The following is a 9,619-nucleotide window of genomic DNA, read 5'->3' as shown; positions in this document are numbered from 1 at the left end:
CTCATACACACGATCCAACAATCTGGTGGAAAAGTCCGGAAAACTCAAGTCCGCTGGACAATCCCCCCGTGTGTGTGCTCCAGTGGACTTTTTTTACCCAAAAGTCCGGCGGACTAAGAAAGTATTTTTGCACTCCAATCTGTCCACCGGACTCGCATTTCGGCGGACAATACGGCCGTGTGTGTGCCAGTCCGCCGTACTTTTGAAATTAACGTACTTTTCCCGCCCGGAGAAAAGTCAGCTCATTTTGAGCGCGTCTCCAGGTAGCCGGGACCAGCAAAGAAGGCTTCGCTGGCCCCGTCACCTGGTATGGACTTAAAGGGGGAATCCCTACGCCGAAAAATCGGCGTGGGGGTCCCCCCCTAGGTCCATATCAGACCCTTATCCGAGCACGCTACCCGGCCGGCCAGGAAAGGGGGTGGGGACGAGCGAGCGCCCCCCCTACTGAGCCGTACCAGGCCGTCTTCTATTCTTCTCTTCTGGAGATGTTGCCTCGTCGCTTTCTCCGCTCACAATGACAGGGGCGTGGCGTCCCTGTCATTGTGAGCGGAGACAGCGACGAGGCAACATCTCCAGAAGAGAAGAATAGAAGAGAAGAACAGAAGACCGGGCCACCGCTTGTAAAAGAGCTAGAAGAAGGCGCGGTGACCCGGCAAGAAGAACCGAAGAGGGGGAAAAGACCCCCGAAGTCGGAAGAAGAGGGCGGCGGCGGCGGCGAAGAAGAAAGCCGGGCTCCTTTCGCTAGTAAAAGAGCTAGCAGAAGATATTGGAGGAGTCCGGCGAGAAGACCCCCGAAGACGGAAGAAGACCCCCGGAGCTGTGCAATAAACTATTTTAACCCTTGTGTGTTGTGTTTTTTTAACTTTTTTTTTACAGGTGAATGGGTAGGGGTACAGTGTACCCCATACTCATTCACATAGGGTGGGGGCTGGGATTTGGGGCCCCCTTATTAAAGGGGGCTCACAGATTCCGATAAGCCCCTAGCCCGCAGACCCCGACAACCAACGGCCAGGGTTGTCGGGAAGAGGCCCTTGTCCTCATCAACACGGGGACAAGGTGCTTTGGGGTGGGGGGGCCTGGCGGCCCCCCCTTCCCCAAGGCCCCCCCCATGTTGAGGGCACGCGGCCTGGTGCGGCTCAGGAGGGGGGGTCCCCACCCCCTTTCCTGGCCGGCCGGGTAGCGTGCTCGGATAAGGGTCTGATATGGACCTAGGGGGGGACCACCGCGCTGATTTTTCGGCATAGGGGTTCACCTTTAAGTCCATACCAGGTGACGGGGCCAGCGACGCCTCCTTCGCTGGCCCCGGCTACCTGGAGACGTGCTCAAAATGAGCGGACTTTCCTTCGCGAGTGTGGGCGAGTCCGTTCATTTCAAAATTATGGCAGATAGTCCGGCGGACTTAGTACGCCATATTAGTCCACTGTAAAAGTTCCGTGTGTGGGCAAGTAGCTCGTTCGGAAAGTCCGGCGGACAGTCCGGCGGAAAGTCCGCCAGACTAAGTCCGCCGGATAGTCTGCTACGTGGGTACGTGGCATTACAGGTCTTGGGGTCCTCAGGATTACCCCACCAGAAGGTGAGCATGTTGGGGTCCAGTAGCAGATATAGCAAGTAGAGATCAAGCAGAAACATAGTCAGTAAGCAAACCAAAAGTCGGTAACAAATGGTCGTAGGTTGGGATCAAGCAGAAGCATAATAGAGGAACAAGCAAAAGTTTAGTAATGAGGGGTAGTGAATATACAGACGGCAGCAGGAGAGACAAGAGTGAGATATTGGCTGGAGAAGAGCACAGTAATCTGGCAAACAGGAAGTGCAAAGGTATAGCTTAAACAGGAAGTTCATGGGAGGAGCATAGGGTTCAAAGTTCAAGAGAAACAAGGAAGGATTGTTCAAAGACTTTTTCAGAGAGCTGTCCAGCATTCCAGGTGGCTCAGCAAGAAGAGACACTGCCAGACACAGCAGAGGTAGCAGGTTCAGACTCTCTTTTTGCAATTCCTGAGGTTAACTTTCTTTTCGTTCCACTGTCTTCAGGTGGGTTCAGAATCTAATTCTAGCCTATTAAATTTAAGAACAAGGAGGACCATCTGCTTCTTGTTCCACTATCTTCAGGTGGATTCCCGAGGAGGACAATCTGCTTTTCATTCTACTATCTTCAGGTGGATTCCTGAGGAGGACAACCGCTTCTCGTTCCACTATCTTCAGGTGGATTCCTGAGGAGGACAACCGCTTCTCGTTCCACTATCTTCAGGTGGATTCCTGAGGAGGACAACCGCTTCTCGTTCCACTATCTTCAGGTGGATTCCTGAGGAGGACAACCACTTCTCGTTCCACTATCTTCAGGTGGATTCCCGAGGAGGACAACCGCTTCTCGTTCCACTATCTTCAGGTGGATTCCTGAGGAGGACAACCACTTCTCGTTCCACTATCTTCAGGTGGATTCCCGAGGAGGACAATCTGCTTTTCACTATACTATCTTCAGGTGGATTCCTGAGGAGGACAACCGCTTCTCGTTCCACTATCTTGAGGTGGATTCAGAAGTTCAAATGGTTCAAGAAAGGTTGACCGCACACCCAGGTATGAAGCAGTGATGATTACTTTATTGAAGATAAAAATCCATCAAGATACATCATAAGACATCATGAGACCTCTATGCAGGCATGGCATGGATTCAGAAGTTCTTCATTCCAGGCTAGGAAATTAAGAACAATTAAGAACCTTTACCTTTCTTTCAAAGAACACTCCACCAGACCAATTAATGCTTCCTGGGCTTTTTAGCATCAGCCATCTGTTTCTCAGATTTGCAAGATCGCCATCTGGTCTTATGTTCACACATTCATTAGGTTTTACCAGGTGGATTTTCAGGCCTCATATGATGCCATCATCACAGTTGTAGGTTTTTCAGGTGGCTCTGTGAGCTCTTTGAAGCCCCTTCTGTTGACCTGTTGCTCACGTTGGTCTACTTTTGGACAACCCTTTGTACCTGAATACTGCTTAATGTACATTTAAAAAAAACATGACTTTTGTCTCACCTGTAAAATTCTTTTTTGTAGCACCCTACCCTATCCTCTGTTCATATGATTCACTGCTATTGCATGCTTCAAAAGCGAGGCATTTTGATCTCCTGAAGTCAGCTCCGTAACTCAATGTACCTAAATTACTTCAGTCTGCATCCTTTACAGTGACACTAAATGATCTTCTTATTCTCCAAAAATAATTCATACACATTTACTACTTAATGGCCCTTTTTGTTAAATTCATTTCTTAGCCCTTGTACACACGGTCCGAAAATGTCCGATCGGACCGTGTTGTCGGATAATCCGACCGCGTATGGGCTCCATCGGACTGTTTCTGTCGGAATATCCGACCGACAAAGTTTTAGAGCTGGGCTATAAAACTTTCTGACAACATGATCCGATCAGACTTTTTCCAATCATGTGTAGAGAATTCGGATCGGACAAAGTGCCACGCATGCTCAGATCAAATTCCTAGACCAAAGCTATTGGCTACTAGCCTGAACGTAGTCCTGGCGTAACGAAATAACGTCATCACGTTCTGAACGATCGGATTTTCCGACAACTCCGATTATACCCCTTACTTCTGTTTGTCTGGAACAAGCAGTGTACAGTAGTTGCGGTCACGCTCTCTGCTCTATACATGCTACACATCCCATAGTCCATTTCAGGAACAAGCAAAAAAGGTGGCTACGTTCCTACATACAGTGGAAAAATCTGATGCTCTGTCATTGTATGCCGCCAATGTTGTAAGACCTCCTGGTAACTGAAACAGCCAAAAGAGGAATGCACTACCATAGACATAAAATGCGTTTTTTTTTTTATGCGAAAGATAAACACAAATTTACTATTGTTATGTTATGAAGCCGAGTGTGATGGTGGAATGTGCTGGAGGTGCATGGTACAGGTCTTCTCCAGCTGAACATCTGAAGTGATTGGCTGTGGATAATGGTGAGCAGAGCCCTCTTATATGTATGGTGAGGAGCAGGTTATGTGTAAAAATCTAAGTAACACCTCCACACAGCTGTGGCACCTGTCAGCCTGTCATTGAGTTGTACAAGTTTCATGACCACAAACACCTGTGAGCCCCACTGCAGCTGCATGCTCATTCTTGATGTTGTATGGCATAAAGTGGCTGTGTGAATGAGGCCTTAAATAAACCCCTCTGCCCAATACATACTGTATGTGCGGTGGCAGAAGGGTGAGCTTTAACACCTACATGCTGCACATGGACGGCCAATGTTTATATGCTGAAAGCATGCTCACTCCACGCTGTCAGAACAAATATCAATATCAATAACCGTACCTTTCTGCTCCTCTGACATGCTGAACTATTTAAAGGGATGCCAGGGAAGGCAGGGAGGGATCCCTGGTACACATTTAATAATTAAAGTCCCCAATCCACCATGTAATAAAGTCCCCAGTCCACCATGTAATAATTAAAGTCCCCGATCCACCATGTAATAATTAATGTGCCAAGTCCACCATGTAATAATTAAAGTGCCCCAGTCCACCATGTAATAATTAAAGTCCCCGGTCCACCATGTAATAATTAAAGTCCCCGGTCCACCATGTAATAATTAAAGTCCCCAGTCCACCTTGTAATAATTAAAGTCCCTAGTCCACCATATAATATTTTAAAGTCCCCAGTTCACCATGTATTAATTAAAGTCCCCAGTCCACCATGTAATAATTAAAGTCCCCGGTCCACCATGTAATAATTAAAGTCCCCGGTCCACCATGTAATAATTAAAGTCCCCGGTCCACCATGTAATAATTAAAGTCCCCAGTCCACCATGTAATAATTAAACTGCCCAGTCCACCATGTAATAATTAAAGTGCCCAGTCCACCATGTAATAATTAAAGTGCCCAGTCCACCATGTAATAATTAAAATGCCCAGTCCACCATGTAATAATTAAAGTGCCCAGTCCACCATGTAATAATTTAAAGTCCCCAGTCCACCATGTAATAATTTAAAGTCCCCAGTCCACCATGTAATAATTAAACTGCCCAGTCCACCATGTAATAATTAAAGTGCCCAGTCCACCATGTAATAATTAAAGTGCCCAGTCCACCATGTAATAATTTAAAGTCCCCAGTCCACCATGTAATAATTAAAGTGCCCAGTCCACCATGTAATAATTAAAGTGCCCAGTCCACCATGTAATAATTAAAGTCCCCAGTCCACCATGTAATAATTAAAGTCCCTGACCCACCATGTAAAAATGAAAGTCCCCAGTCCAACATGTAATAATTAAAGTCCCCCCGGTCCCCACCATGTAATAATTAAAGTGCCCAGTCCACCATGTAAAAATCTGTTTTCTGGATCCACCATGTAAAAATTAAAGTTCCCGGTCCACCGCCGGCTAAATAAGAGTAATTACTAATGTAGCGGTACCCCCATGGGGGCTCCTGAGTTTGTTCATTACCTTTTGTCAGATGGCTCCGCTTCTGATCCCACATGCAATTACACGACACCAAACACCAAAATTTTATAATGCTTTATTCTGGGTATAAATCAATGGCTGTTCAATAGGGTATATGAGATGCCCCATCCAACCCCAGTTTTAGGTCAAAAAGGGTATTAATCTGTAGCTTTTGTTGATTAAGTCCCTTAAAACGATCCTTTACTGGTTCTAATTCTCTCTAATGTAGCACTCCCAATATGCACAGATAAGCATCACTCTGAATAATGCTGTGGGTATTGACCTCAAAGTCACAGGCCACAATGCCTATTTCCATGACTTGTGTTGTCAAACTTCCCTCAATCCTGGAAAGCGCTTGACACTGTGGTCCTTGGATACACAGTATGAAGTTACTGAGTAGCTCTACTGGGTTGCACTCCCGTTGCTCTCTCCCAATCAACAGTCTACTCACACAAAGTTGATTCCCAGTTTCCTCCTTCCGCTTAGTTCCTACTTCCTCCTCCACGCTGTCCAGCACATCCCTGCATGGGACGCCCGGTCTTCCTCCAGCGCTACATGCTGACTTCTCCTCCAGGGGCCAGACTTCGGCCTCCCTGGACTCTCCTCCAGCTATCCAGCTCTGGGATCTCTGAACTCCCGTGCCTTAAGCCTCCTCCCAGAGGCTACGGGATCTCTGAACTCCTGGGCCTCCGGACCTGAACCTCCAGACCTCGAACTCCCTCTCGCCTGCCCAGAGCATGTGACCCCCTTTTATGAGGGACCACCCATTGACCATAGAAATTAACCATTGATCAATTCTCTCACATGGGTTTCCTGCCACTCAGGACTCAGTCCTTCCTCTCTTTCCAGCAGAATCCACTGTCAAGCAGAGGAGGTATCCCTGAGCCCAAGTGTAGGAGGCCACACCCCCATCTACTCTGACACTCCCATCCCTAAATAAACAACCAGGCCTAATAAAGAGCAAGATCCTGGCTAAATTTACCTGTCTCTATACCCTACATTGTCAAAAAAACATCACTTAGCACCTACCCAAAAGTAGAGGGCGCTACACTAAGTTCCCCCATCCACACTAAACACCCAGATGGAGGCATCTCCCCTGCGGGCTATTTTATTCTACAGCTTTCAGAATACCGGAACAGTGCCTTCTGTTTGGCTGACAATTTTCCACTAAGCTCTTTAGAAAAAGGTGCTGTATCCTCCTCCTCCTTTCCTTTTTTCAAGGCATGATTTTAATGGAACACAGATTTCACTTAAAGTGTTTGTAAACCCTTCCATATACTCAGAGAAGTACCAGGCCTCAGGTGATACACAGAGATGAAACAAATCCTCCTACATATGTTGTACCTGTTTATCTACAGCCCTCTCTCCTCAGCTTCAGCAGACAAGGGGGGAGGGGGTGTGATGTCACACACTGAACGGCTAAGACCTGAGTGATGGAAATGGACACACCACCCTCTACCCAGTCTCATAGGGAAGCATGCACAGCTGAGGCTTTCGATCCCCTGCTGTGTGCTGGAGGGTGAGTTGGGGTCTCTACCAAGATTGCCAGGTGTTGGCATAGGCCAGTGGTCTCCAAACGGTGGCCTTTGCTTTTGGGGCACAATTTCATCCACTGATGCCAACAATAGGACATAATTCCTCCCACTGACACCAACAATGGGGCACAATTCCTCCCACTGACACCAACAATGGGGCACTATTCCTCCCCCTGACACCAACAATGGGGCACTATTCCTCCCACTGACACCAAAAATGGGGCCCAGTGACATCAATGATGGAGCATAATTCCCCCCATTTACACCAATAATGGGGTGCAATTACTCTGACTGAAACAAACAATGGGGCATTATTTTTTCCCACTGGCGTTGGGACATTTTCTATTCCCACTGGCCACAGTTCGGCCTTCCTTACGTCTAAAGGACAGTAAACGGGCCTTTTGTTTAGAAAGTTTGAAGACCCCTGGCATAGACCATGGGTGCTCAACCTGTGACCCCAGTTGGAGGACCACAGGGGTTGAGCACCCATGGCATAGACTATCAGAAGTGAACCATGCAGATAGCAGAGGAAGAACAGACAGAAATCCCACAGTGCTTTGAAACAAGGTAAGTACACATTATAAAGGATGTGCTTTTGTTCTTTTTTCATTTCAGAGGTTTTACAACCACTTTAACTAAATAAAGCCGTGTTTGCTTTGAGTCAGCAGGTTGTGTGCGGAAGACTTTAAAAGGAAGTAGAAATTTTCTATTTATATGATGGGATGATTGAAGGGACTGGAGTACAGTTTTATGGGACACAGTGAAGCATGTTCTCTTTTAAATCAATCCTTCTATGTCCATTTATCTGGTTTATCAATGACAAGAACTATTATGCCCCGTACACACGATCGGACTTTCCGACAACAAAACCGCGGAATTTGGTTCGAAGCTTGTTGGCACCAACTTGTCTTGCATACACACGGTCACACAAATGTTGGCCAACAATTACGAACGTGGTTATGTACAAGACGTACGACGAGCCGATAAAAAGAAAGTTCAATAGTCATGTGATATCTCCATTACGAACACTAGTTTTACAAGACCGAGTGCTTCCGGCTCTACTGCCCATGACATCACAGTCCTTACTGCTTGCTCTGCACCCATCCCAGACTGCTCTCTCCCAGTCCTCCCGACTGTGCCTCCCACTCCCCAGCCCTCCTGGCTGCGACCGGTGGTTCCCTCCTAGAGACTTGCCTGGCAGCACTAGCTCCTGCTGTTCTCCTTGGTTCCTCTCTGTGCCTCCTGTTCAGATCCTTCTTGGTTCTTTAGAAGGGCTCCATTCTGCACCCTAACCCCAGGCCCAAGGTCACCCCCCCCCCCCCCCAGAATGGGGAGTGACCTCAAAGGCCCCAAGAGCCTAGTACTCCATCTCCAGTTCTTCCATCCGACAACTCCTGACCAGCTGGGCTGACCCTGGGTATAACAAGGAGGCCTGCCCCCTGCCAATCCTATTTGGGTATTGGTCAGGGCTCCCTGAGACACCCCAGACAGCTCCACCTCTCCTCCCCTCCTCTCTTCTAGAATCCTCTAGAAGCCAGAGGGAGGTAACTGACAAGTGATGCTATCTGTCAGTCACCAGCCTATTCTGAGCCACTCCCATCCCACACAGATCAAAATGTAGCGGATGACATTTGGGATCAAATGTCACATGCCTGTAAATTTAGTTTTTGGCCTAAGAACAGTAAAGGTTCTGAGGGTTAATTGTGTAGGTTAGGCCTCAACACCAGTCTGGCCAGACTGTGTTTGGAAGTTCTGCCTGGTCATAGGTTTGGTTGGATGTTTGGGTATCGGCCTTCTCGGAGCCAATCAGTGGGAGTCCCGGGGCCCGCTGAGGAGTCTGGGAAGGGGAACTTAAAGGGGTGTGAGTCACGTGTTCAGGGTTCCAGAGATGTTTGAGAGACCCGTGTGGTATAGTCTGGTTCCAGGACGGGGTAGCCCTGTGAGGGGTCCCGGTCACGGGGTGTCAACATCCCCCAACATGTTCCTGTCAGTGGCCCCTGATAGACCTGCTTGGTCTGGGGTAGGGATCCATCTGTTCCCGAGTCTTGGAACCTGCTGGTCTGAGGCGCAGTAACTGAGGGAGGATTCAAAGTGTCCGGGTGTGCTCTCGGCTTGGAGGGACACCGCAGCTTGTGGAAGTGACCGGGGGAGGACTCTTCGGAGGAGGGCCGGCAAGAGGCATCCTGAGAAGTGCCTGGTTACTGAGTTGGGAAGGACATTGACAAATCCACTCTTTTCCAGTACCATAGAGGAGACGGGAAACGTTCCAGGTATGGAGGAAAAAGGTTCCTGTTTGCCCTTAAGTTGTTTGTTCAAGTTTGAGTAAACGTGCTGACTGCCATGATCTCTGGCTAGAGATCTGTTCAGCCTTGAAGTGCCCAGCTGCGAGTGGCTACTCTCTGGGTGGAAATAGAGACTTTGGTAGACTTGCAGTTCAAGGTGTTTGAGTTCTTCACCCGTGCCCTATATTCCCTAAGAGACTGTGTTAATTGAAAGTTCTACTGCAGAATAAAACCTTTTTGAAAGGTCTTCATCTGTGTCAGTGTAAAATTCGTTGGGTATCAACCATGGGAACCCCTAGAAGCGGAGAAGCAGGCCGAGAGAAGGTAACCAATAAGCCCATTAAGTCAAGGCTGCCCTGCAACAGG

The sequence above is a fragment of the Lithobates pipiens genome, unplaced genomic scaffold (assembly GCF_037356315.1).
Source record: "Lithobates pipiens isolate NorthernLeopardFrog02 unplaced genomic scaffold, aLitPip1_a1.2 Scaffold_18, whole genome shotgun sequence".
Lineage (NCBI taxonomy): Eukaryota > Metazoa > Chordata > Amphibia > Anura > Ranidae > Lithobates > Lithobates pipiens.
The sequence above is the reverse complement of the archived record's forward strand: the minus strand, read 5'-3'. Positions refer to the sequence as shown.